At 36.3% G+C, this 22,426-nt stretch overlaps 1 long non-coding RNA gene across 1 annotated transcript in view; it reads right to left on the bottom strand.

The window, feature by feature from the left end:
• LOC149456916 (uncharacterized) overlaps positions 1-22,426 on the bottom strand; it is a 160,626-nt gene that overhangs the window by 138,132 nt on the left and 68 nt on the right. The window contains exons 1-2 of the long non-coding RNA XR_016313783.1: positions 22,279-22,426; positions 6,774-6,974 (exon numbers count right to left, since the gene is read on the bottom strand). The exon at positions 22,279-22,426 is cut by the window's right edge and continues 68 nt beyond it. This is a non-coding gene — a long non-coding RNA (uncharacterized LOC149456916). The remainder of the gene's footprint in view (positions 1-6,773; positions 6,975-22,278) is intronic.

Below are 22,426 nucleotides of genomic sequence, written 5' to 3' on the forward strand. Positions count from 1 at the left end.
AAAGTTTACCCCGAGCTACACTCGGGAGTACCGCCAGGGAGGTTAATAAATCTGGAGCACACACAATCTGGTGTAGCTGTGCATACTAAACAATCAGCTTCTATATCAGCTTACAGAGAATATTAAAGTATACCTGCGCTAAATGCACTCAGAAGAAGCTGTGAAAATCAAAATGCAGGCAACATGTGAAACATTAACAAAAACAAAAATGTAGAGCTAATTCTCACAATTACACAAAATATGATAAGAAATTAATTCACACATTAAAGTCCTCAAAAAGTCCAATAAATGTGACTAACTGTTGGAATAAAAACCATATCTTCAAAAAGTGACGTGCCACCAACGGGAAGACAAGAGAAAGGATCCTCCACCAACACCATTCACAGCCTCCTACCAGAATAGATGACCAAAGATCATGCGGTCATAAACAGCAAATATGGAATACAATGGACATATTGGATCCTTGATTTTCTCCCTCAAAAAAGCAGTTCCACCGCTACGACTCGATGTTAAACCTCAAGGATAGTGGGATGTATAAAGCGAACAAAAGCTCCTCATAGTGTAATATTTTAAAATATTGCAACGTTTTAATAAAGTATTACACTTACAAACATGAGATGAAATCTGCATGAAAGAACATAAAAGTTTCCAACCAACAAAATGGCCATGGTGCGTGACGCGATGACGTCATATTCTCCACCCTACACATTTTGTCACAAGCAGAGGTCATCAGGGGCATGGCCTACTACATCCCAGGGGCAATAGGGGATCATGGGGCCCCTGTGTCCTTGCCCACAGTCAAAAAAGCCTATAGAAAAGGTACCAGGGGCATTTCTTGGGGCCCCCTACTGACCCCGGGCCCTCAGGCAGTGCCCGAGTGCTCAAATGGTCAGTCCGCCCCTGCTACGTCCAGCACGCTATAAATAGTCACAGGGTGGAAATGAGCCCGTGACATTTGCGCTTCACGAACGGTAACAATGGGTGAATAACCAGACCGGATGTCACATTGACACCATAACAGAAAGCCTATATCAGCTTGTGTAATCAAACTTTGACAATAAAACTTGGAAGCTGATTGGTTACTATTCACAGCTGCACCAGATTGTGTGTGCACCAGGTTTATCTCCCCCATAAAGTCACATAACAATTTGCAGCCCGTTGTTTTCAATGGCGCCCATTCAGATTCGGATCCTGCACTACTTTGAGGCGACCTGAATGCCAGAAAGTGTAAAGTTACATCAAAGTTGCATCAGTTGCACTCCAAAGTTGCACTGGAAATTGTGTGATTTTGGAGTCGCACAAGTGTGAACGGAGCCTTTGGGCATGCTGAGTGTGCCTTGAATGCAGAAACATTGTGCTGTGATTGTAAATCCCATATGCATGCACCGGAGTGACGTCTTTGTGGCCTGGCCATTCAAACAACTAGAGGGTGGGAACTGGAAAGAATGGTAGGATGCAGGGGCGGACTGACCATTTGGAAACTCGGGCACTGCCCGAGGGCCCAGGGTCAGTAGGGGGCCCCATGAGATGCCCCTGGTACCTTTTTCATAGGCTTTTTTGAGTTTGGGCAAGGACACAGGGGCCCCATGATCCCCTATTGCCCGGAGGCCCCATGAGTTGTCAGTCCGCCCCTGGTGGGGTGAAGATGGAACCGCTGGCAGCGGTGACAAAGCGCCATGGGAGGGCTTCCTTTGACAGGTAAGTCTGTCATACTAGCACATTATGACCTTAATTTACAGGGACCCGACTATTTTTTTTTTTTAGGGGCCATGCACACTGGTTTAAAAAGATGCCAGTGTTCTTGGCAGAAAAAAATACTAATTTTGAGCATTTTTTTGTACTAGCGTTTAGGTGTGTTTAGGCATATTTAGCACTTTTTTTCTGCCCGAAAACTGCTCCCAAAATGCAAAAACAAGGGCCGGGGGGGTTCTGCCTCTAAACCCTGAGCTTAAAATATGTTTCTAAAGGACCTAATGCGCATAGACACATATTTACTAAAGCTTGAATGTACAAAATCCGGTGCAGCTCTGCACAGAAACCAATCAGCTTCCAGGTTTTACTGCCAAGGCTTAATTGAGCAAGTTGGAGTTAGAAGCTGATTGGCTACCATTCACAGCTGCAGTAGATTCTGAGCGCACCAGTTTTAGCAAATCTCCCCCATAGCATAACATTAGTTGCTTCTACTGGCTCAACTCCTCTAGGAGAAGAATTTTTTTAAGCCCAGTATGCATGGACGCTTAAGCTGGCCATACATAATACACATTTTTTGCTCAATTTCCTTTAGATTTACCTTCAACTAGGTAAAGCAAGGGCCTGTTTGATTTTGGTAAATCTAAAGGAAATTTGTGCAAGAAAATCATATACTGTATGGCCAGCCTTAGGGTGCACTATCGCTTTAAGTCAACATTCTCTATGCCTTTAGTAAAACAACCCCAAAGGCTTCCTCTGCCTATTGTACATTCACATGATATACTTGAGATGGTGCGAGATAACACAGAAACCATGCTTCAAAGTGAGTTAGATGTACATGTGTAGAGAGTACAATCTTTCAATTCAATCAAGATAACTTGCATAAAAAAGAAGTCGAAGAAAAACAATTAATGAATTCAGCTAATTAGATTTTGTTTTGGTTTTTTTTTATATAGGTCTTTTGCAAACATTTTGCTACTAAAAAATATCATTAAAAAAATTGGAGATAATCAAGAGCATTGAAATTGCATGTTTCTTTCGACATCTATTGTACATCTATGGACTATAGATAGAAGGACTAAATAGGTGTGTGTGTGTAAATGCATATGTCCCCATATATACCAATAAGCATTAATATTTACGGATGGGGGCTTTTGCGTGGTACCTAATTTGGTTACACTTAAACCCCCTTGTGTGTAATTTCATTTTAAGTAATTATAGCTAGAGTGGTATTATGGCGTGGGAAAGCCCTATTTGGGATTTTCACAAATCATCTTTCTCCTTGAACCAAAACCAATTAGCCTGTGCCAAGGCCCCAGCATTTAAGAAATTGCCCTCTTTTCAAGTCCACAGTTTCAATTGCTGAGAGCAGCTTGGAAGTGAATGAGTCTATCCCACTTAAAGCTCCCCTTTAGAATGACTAAGGTTATAGAACACAGGCCATCTCTATAGAGCTCAACATGCCCTGAATGATGTAGTCCACTGACCCAAGACTTCGGCTTCATGTATCTACTGAAGCCAAAACAAATTTAGCAAACAAAGCCCCACAATCAGGCAATCAAGTACCAGGACTCAATGCCCCTCCTATTCTGCAAGGCAATCTTCCTAATAACATAGTGCAGATGCTGCTGATGATCCATAAAACCAACCTAGAGAATGGATTCAGACCAATTGGATTCATGATCTATTTCACTCAAGAGCTTCAAGATAGTTAAAAGTTAAGCCGGGCCTTGTTCACAGTTGAGAACCATGACAAAAAAAAATCATGCTGCACCTTTAATTTGTGGCCCGCGTGTGGGTCCCCTGCAATTCACAGGATTATTGCTCCAGAGTTGGATTAGTAACGCTTGTAAATGTGGTTTAATTCTAATCACTCATGCTCTGCAATGCCCAGCCATTACCTGGGAGGCTCCCCTGAGCAATCTACTGGAACATTTCTAGTTGTAATCAGAGCTCCATGTGCCCTGGACAAAGCTGAGAACTACTTACCAACCAAAACCAGATTGTATCATATATTGCCACTGCAAGCCATGACTACCAAGAGTACTAATGATTGGAATTTAAACAGCATTATTTTATTCTAGCCTACCTGCAGGAAGGTACCTACTACCTACTGGAAGTCAGTAAGAAACCCTACCCACAGTCCTCCCTTAAAAACGGTTTATATGAGAAGCTGGAATAGAAGCGTTCTGCATGGGCGTGGCCAATGGACAAACTTTAAAAAAAAAAAAAAGAAATTACACTAAAGCTTTACAGGATTCCCATAGCTGTAACCCTGACCTGACCCTGATATAAAATGCAATTACTGGATGAAAATAAATACCGGTATCTACAAGTTACCACAAACCATAGGCGTAATACTAAACAGGGCACACCTCATTTGGTAATTGTTGTTTATTTTTGGAGCATGCTTCAGTCTAAAATTGGGGCTGCAGTGAATTTATGGGAGCTGAAATGCTGGAGAACCAGAAGTTTTGTTCAGAGATCTAGGATAGACTATATTAGATTTAGTTCTGTGAATGGAGATGTAATAGTTTAGAGTATCATTTTCATACCTAATTAAATGTACATGAACTTGAACAGACCCGTGCAATGGGCATACATACATACATGCAGAAAGATAAAATTATAAACACACCAGTGCAATAAACATATACTATATATATATATATATATATATATACATTCACACATAACATGGAGATTTAAATGGGCAAATAAACACTGAAAGGCATGCAGGATGCTTACAGCTGTTTTCTTTATACATCTATTCTATAGCATATTTGTCCCTCTTATGAGTACCATTCATACATCAGCTTTATTTTCTGTACATCTCTTGAATATTCACCTTCTTATAAGTACAATGCATACCTTAGCTTTGTTTTCTACACATCTAGTATGTTTACTCTTTTATGAGTACCAAGCATAAATCAGCTCAGTTCCCTATACATCTGTAGCATATTTCCTCTTTTATGAGCACCATGCATGCATCAGTTTTTTTTTCTATACATCTATCACATATTTCCTATTTTATGTGTACCATGCATGCATCAGTTCTGTTTTCTATACATCTCTAGTATATTTACTCTCTTATGAGTACCAAGCATAAATCAGTTCAGTTCCCTATACATCTCTAGCATATTTCTTCTTTTATTAGTACCATGTATATGTCATTGCTGTTTTCTATACAGCTAAAGTATATTTCCCCTCTTATGAGTACCATGCATACAACAGCTGTGTGCCTTATACATTTGTAGTATATTTCCGCTTTTAGGTATACTATACACCTATAGTCAGTCTCTCCCTATTTTGGGCACCCTATATACATCAGCCCTGTTTTCTATACATCTGCAGCATATGTCTTCTCTTATGAGCACCATGCATATAGCTCTGTGTTTTATACATTTATAGCATATTCCTCTTTTATGAGTATCATACCTACATCAGCTGTGTTTTATATATATATATATAGATATATATATCTATATATATCATATTACTTCTTTTATGAACACCATGCATACATGAGCTCTGTCTCTACATATTTATAGTATATTTTCCCTATTATGAGTACCATGCATGCAACAGCTCTGTGTTTTATACATTTATAGCATATTCCTCTTTTATGAGTACCATGCATACATCAGCTCTGCTTTATATATCTATATCTATCTATCTATCTATCTATCTATCTATCTATCTATCTATCTATCATATTACTTCTCCTATGAACACCATGCATATATGAGCTCTGCCTCTACATATCTATAGTATATTTCCCCTATTATGGGTACCATGCATACAACAGCTCTGTGTTTTATACATTTATAGCATATTCCTTTTTATGAGTACCATGCATACATGAGCTCTGTTTCATTTACATATATATATATCATATTTCTTCACCATGCACACATGAGCTCTATCTCTGCACATCTATAGTTTATTTCCCCTATTATGAGAACCATGCATACAATATGTATTTTATACATCTGTAGCATTTTTTTCTTTTTGGCATTCTATACATCCATGGTTGCCCTCTTACTCTAAATACGTCAGCCTTGATTTCTATACGTCTGTACCATATGTATGAGCGCCATACATACATCAACTCCGTGTTTTTTCCCCTCTTAGGTGTACCATACATTTATGGTCAATCTCATCCTCTCTTGTACTCTACATCTAATATCAGCTCTGTTTTCTATAGATCTATAGCAAATGTCCCTTTTTATGAATACAATGCAAACATCAGCTTTGTGTCCCATACATCTATAGCAGATTTCCCCTTTTATGAGCACTGCGCATACATCAACCCCAGGCCGACATCTCATCTAGCAGCAAAGTTGTTAGTTAATAAAATCAGAATGCTGTTTGTCCCATGGCATGAAGGCATTCTGATAGTAGAAGGGGCTGGGTGTAGCCATGAAGCCCACACAGCTTCTTCTGTATTTCCCTGATGATCAGACAAAGCGCAGTTTGACTACAAATAGCAGCTAAATGTGGCAGAAGAAAGCATGGGCGCGCTGTATTTGGTGTTGCCATGGAAACTGCATGCAGATTTCACAAATACTTTTTCATATTTATTTGCAAGATCTTGAGATGGCAATCCCATCCCCTCCCAGTTGTCGAATGCATTGTGATAAGAATATATGTGATAAGGCAACTTGGAAATGGGCCTAATCATTATTGTGTGAATGTTGCAAAATGCCTTAAATTGCAGAACTACCCCCCAGAAATCTTAAAATACACCCTCTCCATCTTTCTTTATTTCTGCTTCACTTTACTCTTCAAAGAGATCCCTATCCCTTCTGAGCAAGAGCAAACAAAGCTGCCATGGCCCATGGAAATGAGCAAATTAGGAAGTCTTAGAGATGGCTAGAAGGCTCAATAGTAAGCAGGTTATATAAAAACTGCATATATATATATATATATATATATATATATATATATATATATATATATATAGATAGATAGTCTTTACAGTACACACTGTAGGTCCTTTGGTAGAAGACAGTCATCAAACTATTAAAAAACGGTTACTAATAAAAGATAAACCAATGGGCATAATGAAAGGGTGGGCTTACCTTTGTTATATCTCACAGATGGATATAATATCATCATGTATCTGATGGTCTTCTCTATGACGTCATGGAAGTTATTCCTACTTTCGGTTATCTAGCTTTATGACGGCTAATTTACACTCATACAGCTAGATAACCAAAGATAGAAACAAACTCCCCAGCCTGCCACCAGCCTGAATGCCACCACTTCACCAAAGTCAGCATCTGCCAGGAGAAGAAGGAAAACAAGAAAGAAGATCCATTAGAAGTGAGTAGGCCTTGGTGGTCAGAGGAATCTGCTCATCATGAAAGCCTAGGAACCTGGGCGGCTCTTCCCTCCTGGAGGAAAGCATGCCATACGCTGCTGCTCACTGACGATGGGAGCCAGTGAGCTCTCTGCCACCTATCTCTAATAATAACAGGCTGGATGGAAGTATGACATCACTCTGGAGGCCCAATGGGAACACAGATATTTAAATTTCCACAACTTCCCGCTCTTTTACCTAAAGATCTAGCACTCTAAGGAATTTGCAGAAATAAACTTCAAGCTGCATTGATTGACTGGGACAGTATCCCCTACATGCACACCAATCCAAGGTATTGCTATAGACATATAAGAGCCTGTTCTAGGTTCCTCAAACACACACACATTTATAATTTAAAAAAAAAAAATATATGCATATCATTTTTTCATAAAATATATACATATATATTTTTTTCTTTTATGATAATTTTTTTTTAAATAAATGTATACATATAATTTTCTTCCATTGAATATATTTTTTAAATAAATATATACATAAAATTTGTTTAATAGACTATATATATATATATATATAATATTTTTTTCTTTTTACATAGAATATGTATATTTATATAAATATATACATTTCTCCTCTGTGTATATATTAAAATATATAATTTTCCTCCTTAAATAGTCTTTGCCAAATAATACATTTATACATCTAATTTCATAGAATATATATATATATATATATATATATATATATATATATATATATATATATAATATTTAAATATATATATATTTCTTTTTTATTATTTCTATTATTTCTTTTATTTTATCTTCTATGTGTATTTTATATATATATATATTTATTTATTTTTTCCCTTCTTAAATGGTCTTTATAAGCAGCAAAGAGGCCCTACTAGCAACCAGTACCCAGCAAATTCAGTTATAGTAACATGTACCAAAAAAAACATTTTTTGCATTTGTATTCCTCTCTGCTTTACAAGTCCATGGAAATTCTACAAGATACCTTTAAATAAATAAAACATCTACAGAAAAAAGACACATCTCTATTGTCACCCTAGTCCCACATTCATAAAGCTGCGATTTTCTGCCTCATCATAAAATAGTCAGATATCAAAGTGCTAAGTGATAGGCATAGAGTAACATGAGGCCCGACACCACTTTCTTTGTCTGGAGTCGCTTATTAATAAAGGAATTGACTTTTTCCGCCCCCCCAACTGTGTGAACAATTGGCAAAACGGATAGGTTTTATGTGATATGCATTAAAAAAAATAAAATAAAAGATCCATATCAAATAGCGTTTAGGAATAAGGACATTGGGTAACATAGGTAACATCGTTTTAGTTCAGGTTTGTTGCAAGTCAAATATGACTGTAAAATATTTCACACATAGTGTAAAAAAAAGTTTATAAATTAGTAAAAAAAAGCAATTTCTGAGTATTTTTGCTGCGAGTCAGTAAAGTCTATTGTAAAAATATAGAATGTAAACTTGTAAATAGCCTACACAAGCGAATGAAATGGCACCCGCATATATTAGGTGACATTGTCAGACACTCCAGTCTATTATACAGCAGCTATTCAAATCATCCTTGCAGAATAATAGCCACACCTAATGTATGCATACATTTGGGGGATTCACATGCTTGCAGGAAAATGAATGGGTGCTTTTGATTTATTTCGGGGAAATAATGCAAATATTAAGGATATAATGGTATTTTTATTTTTGTAAGAAACTTGCCTGATATTTGCAGGAAACGTATTTCTTACTATTCTAAAATGTGAAAGAAACTAACAATAAAAAATAAAAAAAATTCACATAGCTTCGCCTTTCCAATGCAATGTAGATTTTGTGTTCTGAAATATTTTAAAATAATTTCAGATGAAACAGTACAGCAGATTGCATACTGCAAAAAATAATATAGTAAATTATTTTCACAAGAAAGAGTGAATTATTTGCAATGTGATGCTTTGTTATTAAGAGTCAAAACTAAAAGCATCCGAAATGAACCAAATAAAAAACACATATCAAGGATATACTAGCATATAACTTAAATATCATAGGTGTTCTTATAATTTCGTACTCTGTTGAGCTTGGCTGAGGCTGCACAATCATAAAAGATTTTTATTTAACAAAAATAAACTAAAAAAAAACAAAAAGAAAAAAAACAGGCTTTTTTAACTTTGTGAAGTATTTCTGATTTTACAGAATAGAGGCTGTACTTTTTGCCAGTACCCTTTATATGAGGAGGGGGGTCACATAGAGGCTGATGCATTCCATAATTGGAGACTTCAGTAGCCCAATTAAATATAAGCCTCTAGAAGAAATGTACAGTCACAGCTCGTCTTCATTTGCTGAGACAGGAAGTGAATGCAGGTAAATAATTGGATAAATCCATATTTCAATTATAAAGACAAAATATCTTCCATTTTGCTATCACGGACAGTACTCAAAGACAAAATAAAAAGCCCTAATGCTCCCTATTGCCTAGATCAATATTTCAGGTAATATCTCAATCCATATATATGAGTCTTGTATAAATCTGATCCTTTATATTGCTGCTAGGTCTATAGCATGGCGCTGACCATGGTACTGGAAAGTCACAGTTTACCATAATGCACTTCAAGCAATCGTCATCTACTGCAAAGTTCATTATAGAGTAGGTAGGGAGTTCAGTAAACACCCACAAAACACATATACAACAACTGTTGTCACACTTGGGAAAGATACAAAAAAACTTTAACGAAAAAAAAAAAAAAAATCCACAAAATAGATCACACTAGATCCTTTTTCGAATTAATAAATACCATGTCCAAATATAAAGTTACTGAATATATATATGTGTGTGTGTAATATATGTATATGTCTATCTATCTATGTATACAATATATATATATAATTTTTTACACACACACACACATATATATATATATATATATATATATATATATATATATATTTACCATGACGGTTTAACACGATAAATAGTCATGTGCATGGCAAAACTGTTTCCCCATTTTAACTCCAGTACCCTCCAAAAAAAAATGCAAAAGTCAGGATGAATATACTGCTGGTCATAGGAGAAGGAAATAGTCCTATAGGTCTGTGTATGAGATCTCAATACATAACCACCATCCGTGGCCCCAGCAAACCCAACACCAACCCTGTGTTACTGAACAGGAATGAAATCAGTGAGTGTGCCAGGGCTGCACCACTCACAGGCCATACCCACCTATACTGCCAGGGTGGGATGGATTATTTCACTAATGTGTGACGTCACGAGTCTTTAATTGGGTCCAGCTATTTTTAGCCAGCCTGTAACAACTATTTTTATTTTTGGCCTCCAGTGCACGAGGAATATTTTTACCTCCCTTATGCAATTGTTCTTTCTACCTGTATTCCAAATAATTATAAGGAATGTTAGATATAATAATCAATCTGAACTTTCTTTCTGTTAATTCTAATATATCTTATTCATGTAATAAATCTGGGAAATGTATCTGTCTGTGTACGCATTAATATAGATGCTCTCCTTACATATTGGTGTGATTTCTATTATTTTTACCCTTTCAAATACGTTCAGGGTACACACTTAATTTACGAATTAATAATAGAGAATTATATGTGTATTATATTATGGCTGATATGTAAACCATAGAGGAAAATCACCCCTGGTGTATATCAGATGTCCTATTTGTTTTTCATTCATAGTCCAGCTGTCTGTCAAGCGCGAAGGCCTAACTGACCTGCTATATTGTACGTGTGTCTGTGGACAGAGGAATAGACACAAGTGATACAAATGTGCACCTACCCGGTGCTTATTATAATTATTATACTTCATACAAGTATATATATATATATATAGCATTGCACCTATTCATTGTACAAATGATTGCTCCAGTGTGCATGTTATACACGTTATACACTAGTGTGTGTTTATATGTGTGTGTGTGTTTATATACATGTGTATATATATATATATATATATATATATATATATATATATGTGTGTGTGTGTTTTTATATATATATATGTGTGAGTGTGTGTGTGTGTTTATAGATATATGTGTGTGTATCCAGTGTACAAATTATTACTGAAATATGCATCTTATTTACACGTGTGTGTATTTCTTAGATGATTCCTTAGAGTGTGCATATTATAACTTTATATATAATATATTATAACTTTATATATAATATATTATAACTGCTTACACTATGCACATGAATGTGTTTTCATGTAGATAGATAGACAGACAGACAGACAGACAGACAGACAGACAGACAGACAGATAGACAGATAGACAGATAGACAGATAGATAGATAGATAGATAGATAGATAGATAGATAGATAGATAGATAGATAGATAGATAGATAGATAGATAGATAGATAGAGTGCACCTATAAGTGTACAAATGATTGCTGAAGTGTGCATTTTATTTACGTGTGTGTGTGTTGTATTTGTAGATGTATTAGAGTGCATTGCTGTAATATTCAGTGTACAAATAATTGCTGAGAATGTGCCTATTATAATTCTTAACCTTTCCATACATTATACAATTTTCCTGTACAATAGTCCTTTAGATTTACCAAAAACAATATGTTGTCAAACCTAAGCAACACTTTGCAATCAGACAGGCCCTTGCACTACGTAGCTGAAGGTATACCTAAAGGAGATTATACAAAAATTGTTTAGTGCTTGGCCAGCCTTACACTTTGCACATGAAGAATGTGTATGTGTGTGTACGGATAGATAGATAGATAGATAGATAGATAGATAGATAGATAGATAGATAGATAGATAGATAGATAGATAGACAGAGATAATAGATAGATGATAGATAGATTGATAGAGAGATAATAGAGAGAGAATGTTGTCTGTACAGTGTACCTATCAAGTGTGGACATGATTGCTAAAGTGTTCATATTATATATGACTATATATATATATATATATATATATATATATATACACCATTTACAAATGATTGCTGAAAGTGTGCATAATTTAATTCTTACACTGTGCATGATGCATGGAGCTATATATATATATATACTGATACACCTATTGTAGCAAGACATTGAGTGAAAGGTGGACATACAGAAGAATACTGGTCATCACACAAATACTAGCCAGTCTAGGTTATATTAGACTTTGCAGTCACTGAACTTTCTCCCAACTGAATAATCCCCCAGGACAAGGCTGCCCCCACATTGTGTAATTCAGCACCCCCCCCCCCCCCCAAACATATGATGCCAATACAATGCCAGGCTCTGATCTGCTTGGGCACACGCAGGTGTGAGGCCTTTAACCCCCCACAGCACATTTCTGATGATGCATAGCCAGTTTAGGGAAGAGATGGCGCCACTATTGGCCATAGCCTTGTATTTAATCTTCATCAGATCACCTGGTCAGAATGTAACAGAGCAGCTTCCATGTTTCCATACAATATAAAAGATATACAAAATCCACTCCTCCTGATCCATCGCCATAATCCTCCTGTGGGTTGCAAAAGAATTAAAAAAAAATATGTATAAAGGTGCTCCTTTCCTGGCCATGTGTGCCCCCCTGCCTAGTCCTGTGGCCTATGGCTCTGGTGCCATTGTCTCTAGGTGGTCCCTGTGCCCATGTGGCAGCAGAGCCCATCCTCCTCTCGGGTCTGGCAGCAGCAGGCTGGATCCCAGCAACACTTACAAGGCAGCGTGCTCCTCCAGCTCAGCCATGGATGAATGGGAGCCATAGGCAGGGATACAGGGACTTCTTGCTGCAAGCAACAACAACAAAAAAAATAAAAAGGGCAGACAAAGGTGGCTTCCTCCGGCCACGGGCGATCCCTCCTTCCCTGCACGGTGGGCTCCCGGCTGTCAGTGGCTCCCCTGGCCCGGGCTCCTGGCGTCCGCACCGCTTTTCTAAGGCTTCTGCTTCTATTCCAGGAGCTGTCGGTGGCAGCAGGCTGAGTCCGCAGTGACGTCACCGCCACAGCATCTTACACACTCCAACCATTGCAGAGCAGAGGTGGAGGAAGGGGAAGAGGGGGTGGAAAGCAAAGGAGGGGGGGGGGGAGGCAATGAAAGGGTGGGAAAGTGGAGAAGATGGAAAGAGAGGGAATAAAAGAGAAAGAGAAGGAGAGAGAGAGAGAGAGAGAGAAAAGGGTGGAGGGGGGTGATGATGATGGCAGATCCCATTCTATACAACCTCAATCTATAATTAACACTCCAAAGGCATCTCAATTAATGTCTACAACTCTACAATGTATCAGGGTTTCCAGCAAACACAGGAATATCAATGCATAAATCATGGAAGGATACTAACATATATGTATCTGCTGGTGTATGGATCTAGAGCTATAGAAAGGACAGCAATGCACAGAATTTTGTAGTCTTTTAGGCATCCAGACTTCTCTTATAGGCATCCTAAGGCATGAATATAAATATAGAAACTATATAAGTGCAGTAACATATATGTATCTGCTGGTGTATGGATCTATATCTATAGAAATGAGAGCAATGACAGTATTTTTTATAGTCTTTTAGGCATCCAGCCTTCTCTTATAGGCATCCAAAGGCATAAATATAAATATAAAAACTATATAAGTGCAGTAACATATATGTATCGGCTGGTGTATGGATCTATATCTATAGAAATGAGAGCAATGCACAGTATTTTTTATAGTCTTTTAGGCATCCAGCCTTCTCTTATAGGCATCCAAAGGCATAAATATAAAAACTATACAAGTGCACTAATAGATATGTATCTGCCTGTGTATGGATCTATATCTATAGAAACGAGAGCAATGCACAGAATTTTTTAGTCTTTTAGGCATCCAGCCTTCTCTTATAGGCATCCAAAGGCATAAATATAAAAACTATACAAGTGCACTAATAGATATGTATCTGCCTGTGTATGGATCTATATCTATAGATAGGAGAGCAATGCACAGACATTTTTGTAGTCTTTTAAGCATCCAGCTTTCTCTCATAGGCATCCTAAGGCATAAATATAAGTAGGGAAACTATACAAGTGCACTAATAGATATGTATCTGCTTGTGCATGACTGTATCTCTATGGACCAGCCACACACATTGGAACAAAGCTGAGATTTTTCTGCATTTTAAGCATCGAGCCTTCTCTCTTTGGCATGCTAACACACACAATATAAATACATCAGTCACACAAGTGCACTAACATCTGCTAGTGCATGAATCTGTCTCTATTGGGCCAGCCAGAAAAATTAGAACAAAGCACAGATTTTTTTTTTTTAGTCTTTAAGCATCTAGCCTTCTCTTATAGGCATTCCAAAGCATAAATATAAAAACATAAATCACACAAGTGCACTAATATATATATGATTCTGTTTGTGCAGGAATCTATCTCTATGGATCAGTCAGAAAAAAAAATAGAACAAAGCACAGATTTGTAGTCTTTAGCATCTAGCCTTCTTTCACTGGTCACATACATATAAATGCATAAATCAAGTGCACTAACACCTATGTGTGCATGCATCGAGCTGTATGGACCAGCCACAGAAAGTAGAGTAAATAATACATTTTTTTTTCAGTCATTTTAAGCATCTATCCTTCACTTACTGGCATGCTAACACATAAATATGAATGTATCCATCATACAAGTGCACTAACATACATGTATCTGTTTATGGATATATATCTGTAGACCATGCAAAGACATTAGAGCAAAGTGCAGATTTTGCAGTCTTTAAAGCACAACCCCAGGGACGGACTGACCATTTGGAAACTCGGGCACTGCCCGAGGGCCTGGGGTCAGTAGGGGGCCCCATGAGATACCCATGGTACCTTTTTCATAGGCTTTTTTTAGTTTGGGCAAGGACACAGGGGCCCCATGAGTTGTCAGTCCGCCCCTGCGACAACCCTTCACTCATTGGCATACTAACACAGAAATATAAATGCATCCTTCATAAGTGCACTCTGTGCATGAATCTATCTCTATGGATCAGCCACACAAAGCACAGATTTGTCAGACTTTCAAGCATCTATCCTTCACTCACTGACATGCTAACACACAAGTATAAATACATCCAACATATAAGTGCACTAATAAATATGTATCTTTTGGGGTATGGATCTCTAGTTATAGACCATGCAAAGAAATGAGAGCAAATCACAGATTTTTTTTTCAGTTTGCACTACTATCTATGTATCTATGTATGGATCTATAGCTATAGACCATGCAAAGAAACTAGAGCAAAGTGCAGTCCTTTCAAGCATCTATTTGCCACTCATTGGTATGCTAACACATAAATACAATTACTCCAATCATATAAGTGCACTAACATATATGTATCTATTGGGGTATGGATCTATAGCTATAGACCATGCAAAGAAATGAGAGAAAATCACAGATTTTCTTTTCAGTTTGCACTACTATATATGTATCTGTTTGTGTATGGATCTATAGCTATAGACCATGCAAAGAAATGAGAGCAAATCACAGATTTTCTTTTCAGTTTGCACTACTATATATGTATCTGTTTGTGTATGGATCTACAGCTATAGACCATGCAAAGAAATGTGAGCAAATCACAGATTTTTTTTTCAGTTTGCACTACTATATATGTATCTATGTATGGATCTATAGCTATAGACCATGCAAAGAAATGAAAACAAAGTACAGACTTTTCAGTCCTTTTAAGCATCTATTTACCACTTATTGGTATGCTAGCACATAAGTATAACTACACCAATCATATACGAGCACTGACACATATGTATCTGCTTGTGTATGGATCTATAGCTATAGACCATGCAAAGAAATGAGAGCAAATCACAGATTTTTTTTTTCAGTTTGCACTACTAGATATGCATCTGTATAAGGATCTATAGCTATAGACCATGCCAAAAATATTAGAGCAAAGCACAGAATTTCTTTCGGTTTGCACTACTATATATGTATCTGTTTGTGTATGGATCTATAGCTATAGACCATGCAAAGAAATTAGAGCAAATCACAGATTTTGTTTTTCAGTTTGCACTACTATATATATATATCTGTGCATGGATCTATAGCTATAGACCATGCCAAAAATATTAGAGCAAAGCACAGATTTTCTTTCAGTTTGCACTACTATGTATGTATCTGTGTATGGATCTATAGCTATAGACCATGCAAAGAAATGAGAGCAAAGCATAGATTTTTGTTCAGTTTGCACTATTATATATGTCTATGTATCTATCGCTATACACCATGCAAAAAAAAAAAAAAAAAAATAGAGCAAAGCACAGATTTTTCATTTTTTTTAAGCATAGCCTTCTCTCATTGGCATATGTACACCTTTGATTTTCTCCTACAAGCCGGCGTGGGTAATTACTAGATCTCAGGAGGCTTAATTGCTAGCATCAAGTGACATACTTCCTCCTAAATTGGCTGTGGGATTTTCCATTGTACCTATCCTGCATCATTTGGGTGCCTCTCCTTGCATCATCAATATAACCGTTAACTATCCAGATTGTCAGAAAAAAAAAATGAGGTTCAGCATCTAGATGGAGCACAATTGTATTTCATAGCCACCCTGAAAAATCAGAACTGAATAAAGAGATCCCAGTGCATGGCAGTAAACAACATGCTGACAATAGCTGGGCATGGTAAGAGCTGGTGATGAAGAAGATCCTTCCATAAACATGATTGCTCCAGTTTATCGTCTTGCAAATCCTGTTTTTATGTTTTGCAATCCCCCCTTGAAAGATAACGTTTTGTATACCACAGGATTTCATTGTGTGGACAAGGCTTCCTTTCCCCTTGCCAGCCCCCCAGAATTTCCTTGATCTCTTTTCAGTTTACAAGCCGCTGTCCAAATGCTGAAAATTAACTCAGATTAACAAACCACAAAGACTTTAATGCTATCCTGTTAGCTAGGCAATGGCCCTATACATAGCACCTCTGAATTATCCCATTATTGGGAAGTCTATAGAATCTCTTCCAGTTAAAAAGGGTCGTTCTGCGGGGGATCAGGGTGCAGAATTCATAGCAATTTAGGACTTTCTTTGATGAATTAGGGGAAAAAAAGAAAGGGGAAAAAAAGAAAGAAATCCCCTTCTTTTGCAGCGTGTGATCTGTTGCAGACAGCCAAGAGCTGGCGGGCGGGGAGCCGGGGCAAAGCCAGGAGCTTCTCAGGCTCAGGCAGCCCGGCAGGAGCAGCAGGGGAGGTCCCCGTCTGCTGAACTTAGCAGCGGGATGCGCAATCCATCAAACTGCAGACGGACAGACAGTGAGCCAAGTTCACCAGCAATCCCATTAACCCATGCAAAGCCTTCCACCCCACCCAGACCATAGAAACAAATTGCTGCTCCATGCCAAGGGAGGGGAGACAATAGCACATCCCACTATTAATAATACTGCCCGTTTCTGTAGTCATCCCATGAATATTAGTCCCCTTATTAAACAAAAAAAAAAGATAAATAAATAAAATAAAAATTATATATATTATTATATTATATAATATATATATATATATATATAAATATATATATATATATATATATATATATATAATTATATATTAATATATTATATAACATATATTATATATAAAATATTATTATTATTTATTTTTATTATTATTAGTTTTATTAGTATTATTTTTATTATATTATATAATATAATATATATTATATATATAATATATTATTTATTATTAGTAGTAGTAGTAGTAGTATTGTTTTTATTATTATTATTTATTTTTCTTATTATTAGTATTATTATTAATAATATTTAAAAAAAAAATTTATTGTTTTTATTATTATTATTAATTTATTTATTTGTTCTATTTGGGTTTTTATGTTTTTTTTAATTGTTTTTTTTTTACAGCTTCTCATATGTGGTGGCTGCCTTAGGTTTCCATTTGAGGCTTATTTTCCTTTATTTTCAACAGATGTCTGTTAGATTGCAACTTCATTTTGCAGTCCAAGCTGTCCAGCAACAGTGGCAGTTAGAAGATTGAGACAAAAAAACTGCCAGGATTAGCTTGTATTCATTTATGTAAAACAAAAGGTTTGAAACAAAAGGTTTTTTTTTTTGTTTTTTTTTATAAATAGCTGTTTCTGCAGCCATCCCAGCCTCATCCCATCACCAGCATTTCCCATGTTCAATGTAAAAACAAAAGAAAAAATAATAATATTGCAGCGTACCAGTTCTCAGATGTGGTGGCTGCAATTTAGATTTTTGATTTTTTTTTTCCTCTTTTATTTTCACCGAGGGACCAGGCCAATAGGTGTGTCCAGCAAAAGGGGAAGTTAGAATGGTGAGACAAACCATTTAATACTGACAGGGGTGCTTACAATGGTCAGCTTTTATTCATTTCTGTAAAAGCCTTCTGCTAAAAGAACAAAAAATGTTGCTGTAAATGCTTCGCTGGGGTTAATTTGTTAGTGGAGTCCATCTAAGGTGTAAGTTTAATAAACTGTGTTAATCTGGTGATAAGTTGTGTTAAGCCTTATCACAGCAAAGCAGGGTGGTAATTCTGTTAGTGCACCTAACACCACCCTCTCCTCAGACTGACAATGCTGCTGTCCAAGGGTGGCCCCATTGCTCCTCCCTCCAGAGTGGAGACACCCTAAGAAAGGAGGTGTGCTACTGGACTGATCTGAAGAAAATAAGGAGGAAAAACTAATGCAGCCACAACATTAGTCGAGCTTAAAATATACCTCTAATCGTTGTCCTAATAGACATAAAATAACTCATCTGCTTCTACAGGCAAAATACAACATCCAATAGACGCAGCGATTTTTAGGCCAATGTGCATGGAGCCTACTGCTTAACATATTTCCCATACACATAGATCTTTCCGACGAGGCAGTCCACACTGGTTTATTTTTATTTTATTATATGTTCTTATTTCCCTTTTTTAAGTAAAACTAGACCATGAATATAACACCATTAACACCCCAGGCTATTTAAACGGTAATTTATTTTTTGGCTATTTTGGGAAAAGAACGATATGTTCTCCAAATTCCATCATCAGAGAGCTGGGCATGATGGTGGCCCAGTCTTACAACAATGCATCATGGTTATGTTTGAATTATTGACTGGACGGACGTCTGAACTGGAATCTGTCTAGACCAGTGTTTCCCAACCTCATTCCTCAGAACCCCCAATAGGGCATGCTTTGGGAATATCAGCTGCCATAAATACTAAAGCCATAGACATTTATTTAAAGCACCTGTGCAAGGTGAAGGAAGTCCTGAGAACATGACCTGTTGGGAGGTACTAGGGGACTGAAGCTGGGAACCCCTGCTTTAGTGGTAGGTATATTTATAGGTTTGTACATTATTCATATCACAGATAAAGATTAGAAATAACCATGTGTCCAAAATGATCTTATTCATGAGCAAAGTATACCCTAAAATAAGAACACTTTCTGATGAAGAATACCTTATTATAAAAGATACATTCTCATGAATAATACTTTATTGTAAAGGATACTTTCCTAAGAAGAATACTTTATTATAAAGAATAATGTCTGACGTAGAATACCTTATTATAAAGGATAAATTCTCATGAATAATACTTTATTGTAAAGGATACTTTCCTAAGAATTCTTTATTATAAGGAATACTTTCTGATGAGGAATATCTTACTATAAAGGATACTTTCTTATAAAGAATACATTATTTTAAAGGATACTTTCATATAAAGAATACATTATTTTAAAGGATACATTCTTATAAAGAATACTTTGTTGTAAAGGATACTTTCTGTTTGGAGGATACTTTATTATAAATGATACTTTCTTGTGAAGAATACATTACTATGAAGGATACATTATTGTAAAAGAAAATAAGTTATTATGAAGAATGTATTCTGATGAAGGATATTTTTTTAAAGGATACTTTGTGATGAAGAATACTTTATTATAAAGAATACTTTCTGATGAAGGATACCTTTACATAAAGGTTGTCTTATAAAGGATACATTCTTATGAAGAGTACTTTATTATAAAGAATACTTTTTGATAAAGAGTACCTTATCATAAAGGATGCTTTCTTATGGAGAGTACTTTATTATAAAGAATACTTTGTGATGAAGAATACTTTATTATAAATAATACTTTCTGATGAAGGATACCTTATCATAAAGGATACCTACTGATAAAGAATACTTTATTATAAATAATACTTTCTGATGAAGGATACCTTATCATAAAGGATACCTACTGATAAAGAATACTTTATTATAAATAATACTTTCTGATGAAGGATACCTTATCATAAAGGATACTTTATTATGAGGAATACTTTATTATAAGGGATTAATATAAGGGATTATTATAAGGGGTTAACAATACTTTATTATAAGGGATACTTTATTAAGAAGAATACTTTATAATAATTAGTACTTTCTTGATGAAGAATACTTTCTGATGAAGATTATTTTATTATAAAGGATACTTTCATGTGTATCCCATGCTCTGAATGCTTTTTTTTTTATCTTAAACAATCATCACGTATTTTTATCAATGACGTGTATACTTAAGCTACAAAAAAAATCGCCAATTTATTAAGCACCCACTTCAAAGTTTATTTGTCCTAATAATTAATTAATTCACAAGAGCAGCCAGGCTGACGATCTTTTCATTAAAAAATCCCCGAGTTTCCTATTGAATTATATCTGCCCCATTGCCATTGAAATAAAGACGCCAAGCAGACTTTTAGCCTAAGTATTTTCTCACAAGCCTAAAGAAAAGTGCTCTCTTTTTTTTTTTCTCGTGCCTTTTTGTCGAATTCAAGCACCCAGGCAGTAGACGTGTCCTGCAGTTTAACTAGTTGGAAGTTCTTTGTTCGGGTCACACTGGGGCCCTATTGTATTCCTATAGAGAGAGCTTATTGCCAACCCAAGCTTGAATGGTCTTACACACAGCTCGCAGTCTTTGAGCTGGGGCTAGATTGATTTGCTTACTATATAGTTCAAAGAGAAATATAATACAAACACAATCCCAGAGTTGTGTTTGCAGCACAGTCACCTGGTATAATGCCAGTAGTCTCAGTGTACAGCCTCATTTGTCATTATAGGGAGCTATGGTCCCTCCCAAGTTATACAAAGCATACCTAACCTGCAAACCTGACACCAAAGAGCAAGGAGCAGCTCAACACCTGGACCAAGCCACACACACAAATAAAAGGGGTTGAAATACTAAAACGGGCGAGTGCAAAATCTGGTGCAGCTCTGCATAGAAACCAATCAGCTTCCAGGTTTTATGGTCAACGCTTAATTGAACAAGCTGAAGCTAGAAGCTGGTTGGCTGCCATGCACAGCTGCACCAGATTCTGAGTGCTCCAATTTTAGTAAATCGCCCCTATAGTGTCTGTATGGTAAAAGAAGTGGCATGTATATGTGTGAGTGACTGTAAGAAGTATCTATTGCAATAAAAAATATATATAAATATATATACAGACATATCTATAGAGATAGATTTACTAAGCCTGGTGCAGCTGTGCATAGTAACCAATCAGTTTCTAACTTCAGTTTGTTCAATTAAGCTTTGACAATAAAACCTGGAAGCTGATTGGCTCGAATGCGGAGCTGCACTAGATTTTGCACTCTCCAGTTCTAGGAAATAACTCCATAGTCTCTTTCTTTCTATCTATCTATCTATCTATCTATCTATCTATCTGTGTGTGTGTAAGAAGTCCCTCTCTAATAAAAATTAAAATGTAACAAAATTATATTTTTTCATTATTATTATTATTATTGGTAACAGTGGAGAGAGACTTCTTACAAAAATCTATCTATCTATCTGTCTATCTATCTATCTATCTATCTATCTATCTATCTATCTATCTATCTATCTATCTATCTATCTATCCATCTATCTACCTATCTATCTGTGTGTAAGAAGCCCCTCTCTAATAACAAAAAAAATAAAATGTAACAAAATTATATATTTTTTTAATTATTATTATTATTGGTAATAATACAGAGGGACTTGTTACAAAAATATCGCGCTCTCTCTCTCTCTCTCTCTCTCTCTCTCTCTCTCTCTCTCTCTCTCTCTCTCTCTCTCTCTCTCTCTCTCTCTCTCTCTCTCTCTCTCTCTCTCTCTCTCTCATATAACACATCTTTCTCTCTCTCTCTTTTTTTTGCACGTATAGCCTTTATACATATATTTTGTATTAATTATATTTTTTCTATAGAGGGAAACTTCTAACATTCATATATTGTAAATATCTTACTATAGTCTAGGCTACATTCTGTAAAACACACATTATATGATTGCAGCGACCTACCTTAGAAATGGCCAGACAAGCGGATTCCATTTTTCCTCCAGCACCCCAAGTCCCGAAAGGGAGGGCTCTGCCCAATATGTTGTATAGTGTCCGGGTCCTCCCCACCCTTCACTTTTTTTTTTCTCCTTGTACCCTTCCCTCTTTTTCT

The sequence above is a fragment of the Staurois parvus genome, unplaced genomic scaffold, assembly GCF_062004578.1.
Source record: "Staurois parvus isolate SC_StPar_1 unplaced genomic scaffold, SC_StPar_1.0 ptg000342l, whole genome shotgun sequence".
Lineage (NCBI taxonomy): Eukaryota > Metazoa > Chordata > Amphibia > Anura > Ranidae > Staurois > Staurois parvus.